The sequence below is a fragment of the Hyla sarda genome, unplaced genomic scaffold (genome assembly GCF_029499605.1).
Source record: "Hyla sarda isolate aHylSar1 unplaced genomic scaffold, aHylSar1.hap1 scaffold_1604, whole genome shotgun sequence".
In the NCBI taxonomy this organism is placed as follows: Eukaryota; Metazoa; Chordata; class Amphibia; order Anura; family Hylidae; genus Hyla; species Hyla sarda.
This window is the reverse complement of record NW_026608240.1, coordinates 24,319-44,045: the sequence shown is the minus strand read 5'-3', so window position 1 is coordinate 44,045 and position 19,727 is coordinate 24,319. Positions and strand designations below refer to the sequence as shown.

Below are 19,727 nucleotides of genomic sequence, written 5' to 3'. Positions count from 1 at the left end.
AGCTTTGTTGTGTATGTAACCATAGGGATTTGTGATGTCACCTAGAACCTTCACAGCAGCGACAGCTTTATGAGGAGCATCAGCACTGCTCTGCCTGAGCAGAACCATCACCGCCATAGGTTGTCAAATAACCCGGATTTAACCCACACAGGTAAGTCCAATGGGGTGCAGGCATGTCCTCTATGCTTACAGCTTCCCGTGGGTGTTGGTTTGATACCGTTTGGGGACAGCCAAGGAGGCATCTGCAGGCAACAAAGGTAGGTGTGTGCTTGTGTGTGTGTTTCCTATGCAGATCCTAAGCCCAGTGTCACATGCAAGTAGGAGGAGTAAGAAGGGTTCCTGGCAAATCCGGGTTATGGATTGCATTTAAAAAGGCCCCGTGGGAGTGCAATGGGCCCCTGTCTTGCTGCTTAGCAATAATGGTATGGGTTTAGGTTCTGCTGTGTGTACTGGTGGTTGACTGCCCCCCAGCCCAGAGTGTGCATGGAAAATTGTCTGGCAGCCTCCCTGACAGCAAGCAGTGATAGTGCCCATGAAGGGGACCTTGTTGGGCCCGCCCCTTTCACGGTTATCGCTTCTCGGCCTTTTGGCTAAGATCAAGTGTAGTATCTGTTCTTATCAGTTTAATATCTGATACGTCCCCTATCTGGGGACCATATATTAAATGGATTTTTGAGAACGGGGGCCGATTTCGAAGCTTGCTTCCGTCGCCCTATGCATTGACCCGATATGGCAGTATCTTCGGGTACAGTGCACCACCCCCTTACAGGGTTAAAAAGAAAGATTCCTACTTTCATTGCTACCTGCTTGCTGGCTAGCCAGCTAGCCAGCCCTGTGGGCCTTGCTGCTGCTGCAGCCAAAAAACAAAAGGTGGTGCTGCTGCTGCTTCTGCTGCTTCTGCTTCTGCTTGTGTCTGGCCCCTGTTGGAGCGTCCAGGCACAGGACTTCTGCTGCTGCTGACTAAATGGCCTCCTTAATTGGATCATTTGAGTAGCCAGCACACCTGTGCAGGTAGGGCATGACATGATAGGCAGCTGCCTTGATAGCGGGTGGGTGCTGAATGTTCCTAATTGACAAAATAAGATTAATGCTTATGAAGAAATATAAAATCTCATCCCTTCCCCAATATCGCGCCACACCCCTACCCCTTAATTCCCTGGTTGAACTTGATGGACATATGTCTTTTTTCGACCGTACTAACTATGTAACATAACATGGGGGGGGGGTCTCCTGGCTGTTCACACAGGTGTGTCATTGCTGTACATTGACCATGCATTGCTTCTGTGGTATTGCAAAGGCAAAGACAAATGCTTCCAGCCATCCATTGCACTAATGGATTGGTCATCAGCTGGCTGTCTATGTCCCGCATCAATATAGACCAAAGTACAGAGGGTTAGGCTATGCTATTGTGCACCTACCTGATGCATCAGAAGGTGCGAGGCCCTTGCTAAATTCTGTGCACAGACTTTGAGATCTATGCTTTAGACTGTATCTAAACCTGCTCCAACATGGACTGACATTCTGGCCTACTTTCAGCCGATGCGACTTGTCTGTCGCTGAACAGTCGCTTTTTATGTATTCAGCACCTATGTATAATGTTGTAAAAATGCTCTAGAAGCTAAAGTCGCAGAAATGTCACACATATTTGGCCTGCAACTTTCTGTGCGACAAATTCAGACAGGAAAAATCAGTATAAATCCTTAGAAAATTATCCCCCAGTGTCTCCATCTGCTGGCGGTATTGAATAAGCATTGCTGCACTGATGGGGTATGCATTAGACGAAAAAAAAGAAGAAAAAGAAGAATAATACGCCCAGAAAAGAGGCGAAAAGGAGAAAAACGTAAAAAAACGTGAAAAAAAAGTAAGAGGAAGAGAAGGGAAAAAAAGGTGGAAATGGGTTTAAAAGTGATTTCGGCGGAGAAATATATATATATATATATATATATATATATATATATATGTATATATATATATGCGCACACACACACATAGATATAAACGTATTCTCCGTTGAGATATTGCAGCCGCTGCTGTGTCCAGGCCCAGGAGCCTTAGCACTGTGCTGTGATGTCACTCAATACCACTGACATCACTAGGTGTAAACAACATCTCTCCTTTGCTGTGTATGTGACTATGGAGCTGTTTGGTGATGTCGTCTATTACGGCCTTCATAGAAGCAACAGGAGATTGTTGTATCCATCTTGAACCCTCAGAACTACAGTGCTATGATGTCACTCACTTCCACAGGCCTTGCAGAGTGTAAACAACAACAACCCAGCTTTGTTGTGTATGTAACCATAGGGATTTGTGATGTCACCTAGAACCTTCACAGCAGCGACAGCTTTATGAGGAGCATCAGCACTGCTCTGCCTGAGCAGAACCATCACCGCCATAGGTTGTCAAATAACCCGGATTTAACCCACACAGGTAAGTCCAATGGGGTGCAGGCATGTCCTCTATGCTTACAGCTTCCCGTGGGTGTTGGTTTGATACCGTTTGGGGACAGCCAAGGAGGCATCTGCAGGCAACAAAGGTAGGTGTGTGCTTGTGTGTGTGTTTCCTATGCAGATCCTAAGCCCAGTGTCACATGCAAGTAGGAGGAGTAAGAAGGGTTCCTGGCAAATCCGGGTTATGGATTGCATTTAAAAAGGCCCCGTGGGAGTGCAATGGGCCCCTGTCTTGCTGCTTAGCAATAATGGTATGGGTTTAGGTTCTGCTGTGTGTACTGGTGGTTGACTGCCCCCCAGCCCAGAGTGTGCATGGAAAATTGTCTGGCAGCCTCCCTGACAGCAAGCAGTGATAGTGCCCATGAAGGGGACCTTGTTGGGCCCGCCCCTTTCACGGTTATCGCTTCTCGGCCTTTTGGCTAAGATCAAGTGTAGTATCTGTTCTTATCAGTTTAATATCTGATACGTCCCCTATCTGGGGACCATATATTAAATGGATTTTTGAGAACGGGGGCCGATTTCGAAGCTTGCTTCCGTCGCCCTATGCATTGACCCGATATGGCAGTATCTTCGGGTACAGTGCACCACCCCCTTACAGGGTTAAAAAGAAAGATTCCTACTTTCATTGCTACCTGCTTGCTGGCTAGCCAGCTAGCCAGCCCTGTGGGCCTTGCTGCTGCTGCAGCCAAAAAACAAAAGGTGGTGCTGCTGCTGCTTCTGCTGCTTCTGCTTCTGCTTGTGTCTGGCCCCTGTTGGAGCGTCCAGGCACAGGACTTCTGCTGCTGCTGACTAAATGGCCTCCTTAATTGGATCATTTGAGTAGCCAGCACACCTGTGCAGGTAGGGCATGACATGATAGGCAGCTGCCTTGATAGCGGGTGGGTGCTGAATGTTCCTAATTGACAAAATAAGATTAATGCTTATGAAGAAATATAAAATCTCATCCCTTCCCCAATATCGCGCCACACCCCTACCCCTTAATTCCCTGGTTGAACTTGATGGACATATGTCTTTTTTCGACCGTACTAACTATGTAACTATGTAACATAACATGGGGGGGGGGGGTCTCCTGGCTGTTCACACAGGTGTGTCATTGCTGTACATTGACCATGCATTGCTTCTGTGGTATTGCAAAGGCAAAGACAAATGCTTCCAGCCATCCATTGCACTAATGGATTGGTCATCAGCTGGCTGTCTATGTCCCGCATCAATATAGACCAAAGTACAGAGGGTTAGGCTATGCTATTGTGCACCTACCTGATGCATCAGAAGGTGCGAGGCCCTTGCTAAATTCTGTGCACAGACTTTGAGATCTATGCTTTAGACTGTATCTAAACCTGCTCCAACATGGACTGACATTCTGGCCTACTTTCAGCCGATGCGACTTGTCTGTCGCTGAACAGTCGCTTTTTATGTATTCAGCACCTATGTATAATGTTGTAAAAATGCTCTAGAAGCTAAAGTCGCAGAAATGTCACACATATTTGGCCTGCAACTTTCTGTGCGACAAATTCAGACAGGAAAAATCAGTATAAATCCTTAGAAAATTATCCCCCAGTGTCTCCATCTGCTGGCGGTATTGAATAAGCATTGCTGCACTGATGGGGTATGCATTAGACGAAAAAAAAGAAGAAAAAGAAGAATAATACGCCCAGAAAAGAGGCGAAAAGGAGAAAAACGTAAAAAAACGTGAAAAAAAAGTAAGAGGAAGAGAAGGGAAAAAAAGGTGGAAATGGGTTTAAAAGTGATTTCGGCGGAGAATATATATATATATATATATATATATATATATATATATATATATATATATATGCGCACACACACACATAGATATAAACGTATTCTCCGTTGAGATATTGCAGCCGCTGCTGTGTCCAGGCCCAGGAGCCTTAGCACTGTGCTGTGATGTCACTCAATACCACTGACATCACTAGGTGTAAACAACATCTCTCCTTTGCTGTGTATGTGACTATGGAGCTGTTTGGTGATGTCGTCTATTACGGCCTTCATAGAAGCAACAGGAGATTGTTGCATCCATCTTGAACCCTCAGAACTACAGTGCTATGATGTCACTCACTTCCACAGGCCTTGCAGAGTGTAAACAACAACAACCCAGCTTTGTTGTGTATGTAACCATAGGGATTTGTGATGTCACCTAGAACCTTCACAGCAGCGACAGCTTTATGAGGAGCATCAGCACTGCTCTGCCTGAGCAGAACCATCACCGCCATAGGTTGTCAAATAACCCGGATTTAACCCACACAGGTAAGTCCAATGGGGTGCAGGCATGTCCTCTATGCTTACAGCTTCCCGTGGGTGTTGGTTTGATACCGTTTGGGGACAGCCAAGGAGGCATCTGCAGGCAACAAAGGTAGGTGTGTGCTTGTGTGTGTGTTTCCTATGCAGATCCTAAGCCCAGTGTCACATGCAAGTAGGAGGAGTAAGAAGGGTTCCTGGCAAATCCGGGTTATGGATTGCATTTAAAAAGGCCCCGTGGGAGTGCAATGGGCCCCTGTCTTGCTGCTTAGCAATAATGGTATGGGTTTAGGTTCTGCTGTGTGTACTGGTGGTTGACTGCCCCCCAGCCCAGAGTGTGCATGGAAAATTGTCTGGCAGCCTCCCTGACAGCAAGCAGTGATAGTGCCCATGAAGGGGACCTTGTTGGGCCCGCCCCTTTCACGGTTATCGCTTCTCGGCCTTTTGGCTAAGATCAAGTGTAGTATCTGTTCTTATCAGTTTAATATCTGATACGTCCCCTATCTGGGGACCATATATTAAATGGATTTTTGAGAACGGGGGCCGATTTCGAAGCTTGCTTCCGTCGCCCTATGCATTGACCCGATATGGCAGTATCTTCGGGTACAGTGCACCACCCCCTTACAGGGTTAAAAAGAAAGATTCCTACTTTCATTGCTACCTGCTTGCTGGCTAGCCAGCTAGCCAGCCCTGTGGGCCTTGCTGCTGCTGCAGCCAAAAAACAAAAGGTGGTGCTGCTGCTGCTTCTGCTGCTTCTGCTTCTGCTTGTGTCTGGCCCCTGTTGGAGCGTCCAGGCACAGGACTTCTGCTGCTGCTGACTAAATGGCCTCCTTAATTGGATCATTTGAGTAGCCAGCACACCTGTGCAGGTAGGGCATGACATGATAGGCAGCTGCCTTGATAGCGGGTGGGTGCTGAATGTTCCTAATTGACAAAATAAGATTAATGCTTATGAAGAAATATAAAATCTCATCCCTTCCCCAATATCGCGCCACACCCCTACCCCTTAATTCCCTGGTTGAACTTGATGGACATATGTCTTTTTTCGACCGTACTAACTATGTAACTATGTAACATAACATGGGGGGGGGGGTCTCCTGGCTGTTCACACAGGTGTGTCATTGCTGTACATTGACCATGCATTGCTTCTGTGGTATTGCAAAGGCAAAGACAAATGCTTCCAGCCATCCATTGCACTAATGGATTGGTCATCAGCTGGCTGTCTATGTCCCGCATCAATATAGACCAAAGTACAGAGGGTTAGGCTATGCTATTGTGCACCTACCTGATGCATCAGATGGTGCGAGGCCCTTGCTAAATTCTGTGCACAGACTTTGAGATCTATGCTTTAGACTGTATCTAAACCTGCTCCAACATGGACTGACATTCTGGCCTACTTTCAGCCGATGCGACTTGTCTGTCGCTGAACAGTCGCTTTTTATGTATTCAGCACCTATGTATAATGTTGTAAAAATGCTCTAGAAGCTAAAGTCGCAGAAATGTCACACATATTTGGCCTGCAACTTTCTGTGCGACAAATTCAGACAGGAAAAATCAGTATAAATCCTTAGAAAATTATCCCCCAGTGTCTCCATCTGCTGGCGGTATTGAATAAGCATTGCTGCACTGATGGGGTATGCATTAGACGAAAAAAAAGAAGAAAAAGAAGAATAATACGCCCAGAAAAGAGGCGAAAAGGAGAAAAACGTAAAAAAACGTGAAAAAAAAGTAAGAGGAAGAGAAGGGAAAAAAAGGTGGAAATGGGTTTAAAAGTGATTTCGGCGGAGAAATATATATATATATATATATATATATATATATATATATATATATATGCGCACACACACACATAGATATAAACGTATTCTCCGTTGAGATATTGCAGCCGCTGCTGTGTCCAGGCCCAGGAGCCTTAGCACTGTGCTGTGATGTCACTCAATACCACTGACATCACTAGGTGTAAACAACATCTCTCCTTTGCTGTGTATGTGACTATGGAGCTGTTTGGTGATGTCGTCTATTACGGCCTTCATAGAAGCAACAGGAGATTGTTGCATCCATCTTGAACCCTCAGAACTACAGTGCTATGATGTCACTCACTTCCACAGGCCTTGCAGAGTGTAAACAACAACAACCCAGCTTTGTTGTGTATGTAACCATAGGGATTTGTGATGTCACCTAGAACCTTCACAGCAGCGACAGCTTTATGAGGAGCATCAGCACTGCTCTGCCTGAGCAGAACCATCACCGCCATAGGTTGTCAAATAACCCGGATTTAACCCACACAGGTAAGTCCAATGGGGTGCAGGCATGTCCTCTATGCTTACAGCTTCCCGTGGGTGTTGGTTTGATACCGTTTGGGGACAGCCAAGGAGGCATCTGCAGGCAACAAAGGTAGGTGTGTGCTTGTGTGTGTGTTTCCTATGCAGATCCTAAGCCCAGTGTCACATGCAAGTAGGAGGAGTAAGAAGGGTTCCTGGCAAATCCGGGTTATGGATTGCATTTAAAAAGGCCCCGTGGGAGTGCAATGGGCCCCTGTCTTGCTGCTTAGCAATAATGGTATGGGTTTAGGTTCTGCTGTGTGTACTGGTGGTTGACTGCCCCCCAGCCCAGAGTGTGCATGGAAAATTGTCTGGCAGCCTCCCTGACAGCAAGCAGTGATAGTGCCCATGAAGGGGACCTTGTTGGGCCCGCCCCTTTCACGGTTATCGCTTCTCGGCCTTTTGGCTAAGATCAAGTGTAGTATCTGTTCTTATCAGTTTAATATCTGATACGTCCCCTATCTGGGGACCATATATTAAATGGATTTTTGAGAACGGGGGCCGATTTCGAAGCTTGCTTCCGTCGCCCTATGCATTGACCCGATATGGCAGTATCTTCGGGTACAGTGCACCACCCCCTTACAGGGTTAAAAAGAAAGATTCCTACTTTCATTGCTACCTGCTTGCTGGCTAGCCAGCTAGCCAGCCCTGTGGGCCTTGCTGCTGCTGCAGCCAAAAAACAAAAGGTGGTGCTGCTGCTGCTTCTGCTGCTTCTGCTTCTGCTTGTGTCTGGCCCCTGTTGGAGCGTCCAGGCACAGGACTTCTGCTGCTGCTGACTAAATGGCCTCCTTAATTGGATCATTTGAGTAGCCAGCACACCTGTGCAGGTAGGGCATGACATGATAGGCAGCTGCCTTGATAGCGGGTGGGTGCTGAATGTTCCTAATTGACAAAATAAGATTAATGCTTATGAAGAAATATAAAATCTCATCCCTTCCCCAATATCGCGCCACACCCCTACCCCTTAATTCCCTGGTTGAACTTGATGGACATATGTCTTTTTTCGACCGTACTAACTATGTAACATAACATGGGGGGGGGGTCTCCTGGCTGTTCACACAGGTGTGTCATTGCTGTACATTGACCATGCATTGCTTCTGTGGTATTGCAAAGGCAAAGACAAATGCTTCCAGCCATCCATTGCACTAATGGATTGGTCATCAGCTGGCTGTCTATGTCCCGCATCAATATAGACCAAAGTACAGAGGGTTAGGCTATGCTATTGTGCACCTACCTGATGCATCAGAAGGTGCGAGGCCCTTGCTAAATTCTGTGCACAGACTTTGAGATCTATGCTTTAGACTGTATCTAAACCTGCTCCAACATGGACTGACATTCTGGCCTACTTTCAGCCGATGCGACTTGTCTGTCGCTGAACAGTCGCTTTTTATGTATTCAGCACCTATGTATAATGTTGTAAAAATGCTCTAGAAGCTAAAGTCGCAGAAATGTCACACATATTTGGCCTGCAACTTTCTGTGCGACAAATTCAGACAGGAAAAATCAGTATAAATCCTTAGAAAATTATCCCCCAGTGTCTCCATCTGCTGGCGGTATTGAATAAGCATTGCTGCACTGATGGGGTATGCATTAGACGAAAAAAAAGAAGAAAAAGAAGAATAATACGCCCAGAAAAGAGGCGAAAAGGAGAAAAACGTAAAAAAACGTGAAAAAAAAGTAAGAGGAAGAGAAGGGAAAAAAAGGTGGAAATGGGTTTAAAAGTGATTTCGGCGGAGAAATATATATATATATATATATATATATATATATATATATATATATATGCGCACACACACACATAGATATAAACGTATTCTCCGTTGAGATATTGCAGCCGCTGCTGTGTCCAGGCCCAGGAGCCTTAGCACTGTGCTGTGATGTCACTCAATACCACTGACATCACTAGGTGTAAACAACATCTCTCCTTTGCTGTGTATGTGACTATGGAGCTGTTTGGTGATGTCGTCTATTACGGCCTTCATAGAAGCAACAGGAGATTGTTGCATCCATCTTGAACCCTCAGAACTACAGTGCTATGATGTCACTCACTTCCACAGGCCTTGCAGAGTGTAAACAACAACAACCCAGCTTTGTTGTGTATGTAACCATAGGGATTTGTGATGTCACCTAGAACCTTCACAGCAGCGACAGCTTTATGAGGAGCATCAGCACTGCTCTGCCTGAGCAGAACCATCACCGCCATAGGTTGTCAAATAACCCGGATTTAACCCACACAGGTAAGTCCAATGGGGTGCAGGCATGTCCTCTATGCTTACAGCTTCCCGTGGGTGTTGGTTTGATACCGTTTGGGGACAGCCAAGGAGGCATCTGCAGGCAACAAAGGTAGGTGTGTGCTTGTGTGTGTGTTTCCTATGCAGATCCTAAGCCCAGTGTCACATGCAAGTAGGAGGAGTAAGAAGGGTTCCTGGCAAATCCGGGTTATGGATTGCATTTAAAAAGGCCCCGTGGGAGTGCAATGGGCCCCTGTCTTGCTGCTTAGCAATAATGGTATGGGTTTAGGTTCTGCTGTGTGTACTGGTGGTTGACTGCCCCCCAGCCCAGAGTGTGCATGGAAAATTGTCTGGCAGCCTCCCTGACAGCAAGCAGTGATAGTGCCCATGAAGGGGACCTTGTTGGGCCCGCCCCTTTCACGGTTATCGCTTCTCGGCCTTTTGGCTAAGATCAAGTGTAGTATCTGTTCTTATCAGTTTAATATCTGATACGTCCCCTATCTGGGGACCATATATTAAATGGATTTTTGAGAACGGGGGCCGATTTCGAAGCTTGCTTCCGTCGCCCTATGCATTGACCCGATATGGCAGTATCTTCGGGTACAGTGCACCACCCCCTTACAGGGTTAAAAAGAAAGATTCCTACTTTCATTGCTACCTGCTTGCTGGCTAGCCAGCTAGCCAGCCCTGTGGGCCTTGCTGCTGCTGCAGCCAAAAAACAAAAGGTGGTGCTGCTGCTGCTTCTGCTGCTTCTGCTTCTGCTTGTGTCTGGCCCCTGTTGGAGCGTCCAGGCACAGGACTTCTGCTGCTGCTGACTAAATGGCCTCCTTAATTGGATCATTTGAGTAGCCAGCACACCTGTGCAGGTAGGGCATGACATGATAGGCAGCTGCCTTGATAGCGGGTGGGTGCTGAATGTTCCTAATTGACAAAATAAGATTAATGCTTATGAAGAAATATAAAATCTCATCCCTTCCCCAATATCGCGCCACACCCCTACCCCTTAATTCCCTGGTTGAACTTGATGGACATATGTCTTTTTTCGACCGTACTAACTATGTAACTATGTAACATAACATGGGGGGGGGGGGGGTCTCCTGGCTGTTCACACAGGTGTGTCATTGCTGTACATTGACCATGCATTGCTTCTGTGGTATTGCAAAGGCAAAGACAAATGCTTCCAGCCATCCATTGCACTAATGGATTGGTCATCAGCTGGCTGTCTATGTCCCGCATCAATATAGACCAAAGTACAGAGGGTTAGGCTATGCTATTGTGCACCTACCTGATGCATCAGAAGGTGCGAGGCCCTTGCTAAATTCTGTGCACAGACTTTGAGATCTATGCTTTAGACTGTATCTAAACCTGCTCCAACATGGACTGACATTCTGGCCTACTTTCAGCCGATGCGACTTGTCTGTCGCTGAACAGTCGCTTTTTATGTATTCAGCACCTATGTATAATGTTGTAAAAATGCTCTAGAAGCTAAAGTCGCAGAAATGTCACACATATTTGGCCTGCAACTTTCTGTGCGACAAATTCAGACAGGAAAAATCAGTATAAATCCTTAGAAAATTATCCCCCAGTGTCTCCATCTGCTGGCGGTATTGAATAAGCATTGCTGCACTGATGGGGTATGCATTAGACGAAAAAAAAGAAGAAAAAGAAGAATAATACGCCCAGAAAAGAGGCGAAAAGGAGAAAAACGTAAAAAAACGTAAAAAAAAAGTAAGAGGAAGAGAAGGGAAAAAAAGGTGGAAATGGGTTTAAAAGTGATTTCGGCGGAGAAATATATATATATATATATATATATATATATATATATATATATATGCGCACACACACACATAGATATAAACGTATTCTCCGTTGAGATATTGCAGCCGCTGCTGTGTCCAGGCCCAGGAGCCTTAGCACTGTGCTGTGATGTCACTCAATACCACTGACATCACTAGGTGTAAACAACATCTCTCCTTTGCTGTGTATGTGACTATGGAGCTGTTTGGTGATGTCGTCTATTACGGCCTTCATAGAAGCAACAGGAGATTGTTGCATCCATCTTGAACCCTCAGAACTACAGTGCTATGATGTCACTCACTTCCACAGGCCTTGCAGAGTGTAAACAACAACAACCCAGCTTTGTTGTGTATGTAACCATAGGGATTTGTGATGTCACCTAGAACCTTCACAGCAGCGACAGCTTTATGAGGAGCATCAGCACTGCTCTGCCTGAGCAGAACCATCACCGCCATAGGTTGTCAAATAACCCGGATTTAACCCACACAGGTAAGTCCAATGGGGTGCAGGCATGTCCTCTATGCTTACAGCTTCCCGTGGGTGTTGGTTTGATACCGTTTGGGGACAGCCAAGGAGGCATCTGCAGGCAACAAAGGTAGGTGTGTGCTTGTGTGTGTGTTTCCTATGCAGATCCTAAGCCCAGTGTCACATGCAAGTAGGAGGAGTAAGAAGGGTTCCTGGCAAATCCGGGTTATGGATTGCATTTAAAAAGGCCCCGTGGGAGTGCAATGGGCCCCTGTCTTGCTGCTTAGCAATAATGGTATGGGTTTAGGTTCTGCTGTGTGTACTGGTGGTTGACTGCCCCCCAGCCCAGAGTGTGCATGGAAAATTGTCTGGCAGCCTCCCTGACAGCAAGCAGTGATAGTGCCCATGAAGGGGACCTTGTTGGGCCCACCCCTTTCACGGTTATCGCTTCTCGGCCTTTTGGCTAAGATCAAGTGTAGTATCTGTTCTTATCAGTTTAATATCTGATACGTCCCCTATCTGGGGACCATATATTAAATGGATTTTTGAGAACGGGGGCCGATTTCGAAGCTTGCTTCCGTCGCCCTATGCATTGACCCGATATGGCAGTATCTTCGGGTACAGTGCACCACCCCCTTACAGGGTTAAAAAGAAAGATTCCTACTTTCATTGCTACCTGCTTGCTGGCTAGCCAGCTAGCCAGCCCTGTGGGCCTTGCTGCTGCTGCAGCCAAAAAACAAAAGGTGCTGCTTCTGCTGCTTCTGCTTCTGCTTGTGTCTGGCCCCTGTTGGAGCGTCCAGGCACAGGACTTCTGCTGCTGCTGACTAAATGGCCTCCTTAATTGGATCATTTGAGTAGCCAGCACACCTGTGCAGGTAGGGCATGACATGATAGGCAGCTGCCTTGATAGCGGGTGGGTGCTGAATGTTCCTAATTGACAAAATAAGATTAATGCTTATGAAGAAATATAAAATCTCATCCCTTCCCCAATATCGCGCCACACCCCTACCCCTTAATTCCCTGGTTGAACTTGATGGACATATGTCTTTTTTCGACCGTACTAACTATGTAACTATGTAACATAACATGGGGGGGGGGGTCTCCTGGCTGTTCACACAGGTGTGTCATTGCTGTACATTGACCATGCATTGCTTCTGTGGTATTGCAAAGGCAAAGACAAATGCTTCCAGCCATCCATTGCACTAATGGATTGGTCATCAGCTGGCTGTCTATGTCCCGCATCAATATAGACCAAAGTACAGAGGGTTAGGCTATGCTATTGTGCACCTACCTGATGCATCAGAAGGTGCGAGGCCCTTGCTAAATTCTGTGCACAGACTTTGAGATCTATGCTTTAGACTGTATCTAAACCTGCTCCAACATGGACTGACATTCTGGCCTACTTTCAGCCGATGCGACTTGTCTGTCGCTGAACAGTCGCTTTTTATGTATTCAGCACCTATGTATAATGTTGTAAAAATGCTCTAGAAACTAAAGTCGCAGAAATGTCACACATATTTGGCCTGCAACTTTCTGTGCGACAAATTCAGACAGGAAAAATCAGTATAAATCCTTAGAAAATTATCCCCCAGTGTCTCCATCTGCTGGCGGTATTGAATAAGCATTGCTGCACTGATGGGGTATGCATTAGACGAAAAAAAAGAAGAAAAAGAAGAATAATACGCCCAGAAAAGAGGCGAAAAGGAGAAAAACGTAAAAAAACGTGAAAAAAAAGTAAGAGGAAGAGAAGGGAAAAAAAGGTGGAAATGGGTTTAAAAGTGATTTCGGCGGAGAAATATATATATATATATATATATATATATATATATATATATATATATGCGCACACACACACATAGATATAAACGTATTCTCCGTTGAGATATTGCAGCCGCTGCTGTGTCCAGGCCCAGGAGCCTTAGCACTGTGCTGTGATGTCACTCAATACCACTGACATCACTAGGTGTAAACAACATCTCTCCTTTGCTGTGTATGTGACTATGGAGCTGTTTGGTGATGTCGTCTATTACGGCCTTCATAGAAGCAACAGGAGATTGTTGCATCCATCTTGAACCCTCAGAACTACAGTGCTATGATGTCACTCACTTCCACAGGCCTTGCAGAGTGTAAACAACAACAACCCAGCTTTGTTGTGTATGTAACCAAAGGGATTTGTGATGTCACCTAGAACCTTCACAGCAGCGACAGCTTTATGAGGAGCATCAGCACTGCTCTGCCTGAGCAGAACCATCACCGCCATAGGTTGTCAAATAACCCGGATTTAACCCACACAGGTAAGTCCAATGGGGTGCAGGCATGTCCTCTATGCTTACAGCTTCCCGTGGGTGTTGGTTTGATACCGTTTGGGGACAGCCAAGGAGGCATCTGCAGGCAACAAAGGTAGGTGTGTGCTTGTGTGTGTGTTTCCTATGCAGATCCTAAGCCCAGTGTCACATGCAAGTAGCAGGAGTAAGAAGGGTTCCTGGCAAATCCGGGTTATGGATTGCATTTAAAAAGGCCCCGTGGGAGTGCAATGGGCCCCTGTCTTGCTGCTTAGCAATAATGGTATGGGTTTAGGTTCTGCTGTGTGTACTGGTGGTTGACTGCCCCCCAGCCCAGAGTGTGCATGGAAAATTGTCTGGCAGCCTCCCTGACAGCAAGCAGTGATAGTGCCCATGAAGGGGACCTTGTTGGGCCCGCCCCTTTCACGGTTATCGCTTCTCGGCCTTTTGGCTAAGATCAAGTGTAGTATCTGTTCTTATCAGTTTAATATCTGATACGTCCCCTATCTGGGGACCATATATTAAATGGATTTTTGAGAACGGGGGCCGATTTCGAAGCTTGCTTCCGTCGCCCTATGCATTGACCCGATATGGCAGTATCTTCGGGTACAGTGCACCACCCCCTTACAGGGTTAAAAAGAAAGATTCCTACTTTCATTGCTACCTGCTTGCTGGCTAGCCAGCTAGCCAGCCCTGTGGGCCTTGCTGCTGCTGCAGCCAAAAAACAAAAGGTGGTGCTGCTGCTGCTTCTGCTGCTTCTGCTTGTGTCTGGCCCCTGTTGGAGCGTCCAGGCACAGGACTTCTGCTGCTGCTGACTAAATGGCCTCCTTAATTGGATCATTTGAGTAGCCAGCACACCTGTGCAGGTAGGGCATGACATGATAGGCAGCTGCCTTGATAGCGGGTGGGTGCTGAATGTTCCTAATTGACAAAATAAGATTAATGCTTATGAAGAAATATAAAATCTCATCCCTTCCCCAATATCGCGCCACACCCCTACCCCTTAATTCCCTGGTTGAACTTGATGGACATATGTCTTTTTTCGACCGTACTAACTATGTAACTATGTAACATAACATGGGGGGGGGGGGGTCTCCTGGCTGTTCACACAGGTGTGTCATTGCTGTACATTGACCATGCATTGCTTCTGTGGTATTGCAAAGGCAAAGACAAATGCTTCCAGCCATCCATTGCACTAATGGATTGGTCATCAGCTGGCTGTCTATGTCCCGCATCAATATAGACCAAAGTACAGAGGGTTAGGCTATGCTATTGTGCACCTACCTGATGCATCAGAAGGTGCGAGGCCCTTGCTAAATTCTGTGCACAGACTTTGAGATCTATGCTTTAGACTGTATCTAAACCTGCTCCAACATGGACTGACATTCTGGCCTACTTTCAGCCGATGCGACTTGTCTGTCGCTGAACAGTCGCTTTTTATGTATTCAGCACCTATGTATAATGTTGTAAAAATGCTCTAGAAGCTAAAGTCGCAGAAATGTCACACATATTTGGCCTGCAACTTTCTGTGCGACAAATTCAGACAGGAAAAATCAGTATAAATCCTTAGAAAATTATCCCCCAGTGTCTCCATCTGCTGGCGGTATTGAATAAGCATTGCTGCACTGATGGGGTATGCATTAGACGAAAAAAAAGAAGAAAAAGAAGAATAATACGCCCAGAAAAGAGGCGAAAAGGAGAAAAACGTAAAAAAACGTGAAAAAAAAGTAAGAGGAAGAGAAGGGAAAAAAAGGTGGAAATGGGTTTAAAAGTGATTTCGGCGGAGAAATATATATATATATATATATATATATATATATATATATATATATGCGCACACACACACATAGATATAAACGTATTCTCCGTTGAGATATTGCAGCCGCTGCTGTGTCCAGGCCCAGGAGCCTTAGCACTGTGCTGTGATGTCACTCAATACCACTGACATCACTAGGTGTAAACAACATCTCTCCTTTGCTGTGTATGTGACTATGGAGCTGTTTGGTGATGTCGTCTATTACGGCCTTCATAGAAGCAACAGGAGATTGTTGCATCCATCTAGAACCCTCAGAACTACAGTGCTATGATGTCACTCACTTCCACAGGCCTTGCAGAGTGTAAACAACAACAACCCAGCTTTGTTGTGTATGTAACCATAGGGATTTGTGATGTCACCTAGAACCTTCACAGCAGCGACAGCTTTATGAGGAGCATCAGCACTGCTCTGCCTGAGCAGAACCATCACCGCCATAGGTTGTCAAATAACCCGGATTTAACCCACACAGGTAAGTCCAATGGGGTGCAGGCATGTCCTCTATGCTTACAGCTTCCCGTGGGTGTTGGTTTGATACCGTTTGGGGACAGCCAAGGAGGCATCTGCAGGCAACAAAGGTAGGTGTGTGCTTGTGTGTGTGTTTCCTATGCAGATCCTAAGCCCAGTGTCACATGCAAGTAGGAGGAGTAAGAAGGGTTCCTGGCAAATCCGGGTTATGGATTGCATTTAAAAAGGCCCCGTGGGAGTGCAATGGGCCCCTGTCTTGCTGCTTAGCAATAATGGTATGGGTTTAGGTTCTGCTGTGTGTACTGGTGGTTGACTGCCCCCCAGCCCAGAGTGTGCATGGAAAATTGTCTGGCAGCCTCCCTGACAGCAAGCAGTGATAGTGCCCATGAAGGGGACCTTGTTGGGCCCGCCCCTTTCACGGTTATCGCTTCTCGGCCTTTTGGCTAAGATCAAGTGTAGTATCTGTTCTTATCAGTTTAATATCTGATACGTCCCCTATCTGGGGACCATATATTAAATGGATTTTTGAGAACGGGGGCCGATTTCGAAGCTTGCTTCCGTCGCCCTATGCATTGACCCGATATGGCAGTATCTTCGGGTACAGTGCACCACCCCCTTACAGGGTTAAAAAGAAAGATTCCTACTTTCATTGCTACCTGCTTGCTGGCTAGCCAGCTAGCCAGCCCTGTGGGCCTTGCTGCTGCTGCAGCCAAAAAACAAAAGGTGGTGCTGCTGCTGCTTCTGCTGCTTCTGCTTGTGTCTGGCCGCTGTTGGAGCGTCCAGGCACAGGACTTCTGCTGCTGCTGACTAAATGGCCTCCTTAATTGGATCATTTGAGTAGCCAGCACACCTGTGCAGGTAGGGCATGACATGATAGGCAGCTGCCTTGATAGCGGGTGGGTGCTGAATGTTCCTAATTGACAAAATAAGATTAATGCTTATGAAGAAATATAAAATCTCATCCCTTCCCCAATATCGCGCCACACCCCTACCCCTTAATTCCCTGGTTGAACTTGATGGACATATGTCTTTTTTCGACCGTACTAACTATGTAACTATGTAACATAACATGGGGGGGGGGGGGGTCTCCTGGCTGTTCACACAGGTGTGTCATTGCTGTACATTGACCATGCATTGCTTCTGTGGTATTGCAAAGGCAAAGACAAATGCTTCCAGCCATCCATTGCACTAATGGATTGGTCATCAGCTGGCTGTCTATGTCCCGCATCAATATAGACCAAAGTACAGAGGGTTAGGCTATGCTATTGTGCACCTACCTGATGCATCAGAAGGTGCGAGGCCCTTGCTAAATTCTGTGCACAGACTTTGAGATCTATGCTTTAGACTGTATCTAAACCTGCTCCAACATGGACTGACATTCTGGCCTACTTTCAGCCGATGCGACTTGTCTGTCGCTGAACAGTCGCTTTTTATGTATTCAGCACCTATGTATAATGTTGTAAAAATGCTCTAGAAGCTAAAGTCGCAGAAATGTCACACATATTTGGCCTGCAACTTTCTGTGCGACAAATTCAGACAGGAAAAATCAGTATAAATCCTTAGAAAATTATCCCCCAGTGTCTCCATCTGCTGGCGGTATTGAATAAGCATTGCTGCACTGATGGGGTATGCATTAGACGAAAAAAAAGAAGAAAAAGAAGAATAATACGCCCAGAAAAGAGGCGAAAAGGAGAAAAACGTAAAAAAACGTGAAAAAAAAGTAAGAGGAAGAGAAGGGAAAAAAAGGTGGAAATGGGTTTAAAAGTGATTTCGGCGGAGAAATATATATATATATATATATATATATATATATATATATATATATATATGCGCACACACACACATAGATATAAACGTATTCTCCGTTGAGATATTGCAGCCGCTGCTGTGTCCAGGCCCAGGAGCCTTAGCACTGTGCTGTGATGTCACTCAATACCACTGACATCACTAGGTGTAAACAACATCTCTCCTTTGCTGTGTATGTGACTATGGAGCTGTTTGGTGATGTCGTCTATTACGGCCTTCATAGAAGCAACAGGAGATTGTTGCATCCATCTTGAACCCTCAGAACTACAGTGCTATGATGTCACTCACTTCCACAGGCCTTGCAGAGTGTAAACAACAACAACCCAGCTTTGTTGTGTATGTAACCATAGGGATTTGTGATGTCACCTAGAACCTTCACAGCAGCGACAGCTTTATGAGGAGCATCAGCACTGCTCTGCCTGAGCAGAACCATCACCGCCATAGGTTGTCAAATAACCCGGATTTAACCCACACAGGTAAGTCCAATGGGGTGCAGGCATGTCCTCTATGCTTACAGCTTCCCGTGGGTGTTGGTTTGATACCGTTTGGGGACAGCCAAGGAGGCATCTGCAGGCAACAAAGGTAGGTGTGTGCTTGTGTGTGTGTTTCCTATGCAGATCCTAAGCCCAGTGTCACATGCAAGTAGGAGGAGTAAGAAGGGTTCCTGGCAAATCCGGGTTATGGATTGCATTTAAAAAGGCCCCGTGGGAGTGCAATGGGCCCCTGTCTTGCTGCTTAGCAATAATGGTATGGGTTTAGGTTCTGCTGTGTGTACTGGTGGTTGACTGCCCCCCAGCCCAGAGTGTGCATGGAAAATTGTCTGGCAGCCTCCCTGACAGCAAGCAGTGATAGTGCCCATGAAGGGGACCTTGTTGGGCCCGCCCCTTTCACGGTTATCGCTTCTCGGCCTTTTGGCTAAGATCAAGTGTAGTATCTGTTCTTATCAGTTTAATATCTGATACGTCCCCTATCTGGGGACCATATATTAAATGGATTTTTGAGAACGGGGGCCGATTTCGAAGCTTGCTTCCGTCGCCCTATGCATTGACCCGATATGGCAGTATCTTCGGGTACAGTGCACCACCCCCTTACAGGGTTAAAAAGAAAGATTCCTACTTTCATTGCTACCTGCTTGCTGGCTAGCCAGCTAGCCAGCCCTGTGGGCCTTGCTGCTGCTGCAGCCAAAAAACAAAAGGTGGTGCTGCTGCTGCTTCTGCTGCTTCTGCTTCTGCTTGTGTCTGGCCCCTGTTGGAGCGTCCAGGCACAGGACTTCTGCTGCTGCTGACTAAATGGCCTCCTTAATTGGATCATTTGAGTAGCCAGCACACCTGTGCAGGTAGGGCATGACATGATAGGCAGCTGCCTTGATAGCGGGTGGGTGCTGAATGTTCCTAATTGACAAAATAAGATTAATGCTTATGAAGAAATATAAAATCTCATCCCTTCCCCAATATCGCGCCACACCCCTACCCCTTAATTCCCTGGTTGAACTTGATGGACATATGTCTTTTTTCGACCGTACTAACTATGTAACTATGTAACATAACATGGGGGGGGGGGGGGGTCTCCTGGCTGTTCACACAGGTGTGTCATTGCTGTACATTGACCATGCATTGCTTCTGTGGTATTGCAAAGGCAAAGACAAATGCTTCCAGCCATCCATTGCACTAATGGATTGGTCATCAGCTGGCTGTCTATGTCCCGCATCAATATAGACCAAAGTACAGAGGGTTAGGCTATGCTATTGTGCACCTACCTGATGCATCAGAAGGTGCGAGGCCCTTGCTAAATTCTGTGCACAGACTTTGAGATCTATGCTTTAGACTGTATCTAAACCTGCT

At 46.3% G+C, this 19,727-nt stretch overlaps 9 non-coding genes across 9 annotated transcripts; all 9 read left to right on the top strand.

The window, feature by feature from the left end:
• The first annotated feature begins 570 nt into the window (after positions 1-570).
• On the top strand, positions 571-761 carry LOC130310932 (U2 spliceosomal RNA). Its single transcript, XR_008859395.1, has one exon. It is a non-coding gene; the product is annotated as a U2 spliceosomal RNA (small nuclear RNA).
• Positions 762-2,846: 2,085 nt separating this feature from the next.
• On the top strand, positions 2,847-3,037 carry LOC130310931 (U2 spliceosomal RNA). The gene has a single exon (XR_008859394.1). It is a non-coding gene; the product is annotated as a U2 spliceosomal RNA (small nuclear RNA).
• A 2,094-nt stretch (positions 3,038-5,131) lies between these two features.
• Positions 5,132-5,322, top strand: LOC130310930 (U2 spliceosomal RNA). Its single transcript, XR_008859393.1, has one exon. It is a non-coding gene; the product is annotated as a U2 spliceosomal RNA (small nuclear RNA).
• A 2,088-nt stretch (positions 5,323-7,410) lies between these two features.
• LOC130310929 (U2 spliceosomal RNA) lies at positions 7,411-7,601 on the top strand. The gene has a single exon (XR_008859391.1). It is a non-coding gene; the product is annotated as a U2 spliceosomal RNA (small nuclear RNA).
• A 2,079-nt stretch (positions 7,602-9,680) lies between these two features.
• Positions 9,681-9,871, top strand: LOC130310928 (U2 spliceosomal RNA). Its single transcript, XR_008859390.1, has one exon. It is a non-coding gene; the product is annotated as a U2 spliceosomal RNA (small nuclear RNA).
• A 2,089-nt stretch (positions 9,872-11,960) lies between these two features.
• On the top strand, positions 11,961-12,151 carry LOC130310927 (U2 spliceosomal RNA). The gene has a single exon (XR_008859389.1). It is a non-coding gene; the product is annotated as a U2 spliceosomal RNA (small nuclear RNA).
• A 2,079-nt stretch (positions 12,152-14,230) lies between these two features.
• On the top strand, positions 14,231-14,421 carry LOC130310926 (U2 spliceosomal RNA). The gene has a single exon (XR_008859388.1). It is a non-coding gene; the product is annotated as a U2 spliceosomal RNA (small nuclear RNA).
• A 2,082-nt stretch (positions 14,422-16,503) lies between these two features.
• LOC130310925 (U2 spliceosomal RNA) lies at positions 16,504-16,694 on the top strand. The gene has a single exon (XR_008859387.1). It is a non-coding gene; the product is annotated as a U2 spliceosomal RNA (small nuclear RNA).
• A 2,087-nt stretch (positions 16,695-18,781) lies between these two features.
• Positions 18,782-18,972, top strand: LOC130310923 (U2 spliceosomal RNA). The gene has a single exon (XR_008859386.1). It is a non-coding gene; the product is annotated as a U2 spliceosomal RNA (small nuclear RNA).
• Positions 18,973-19,727: the final 755 nt, after the last annotated feature.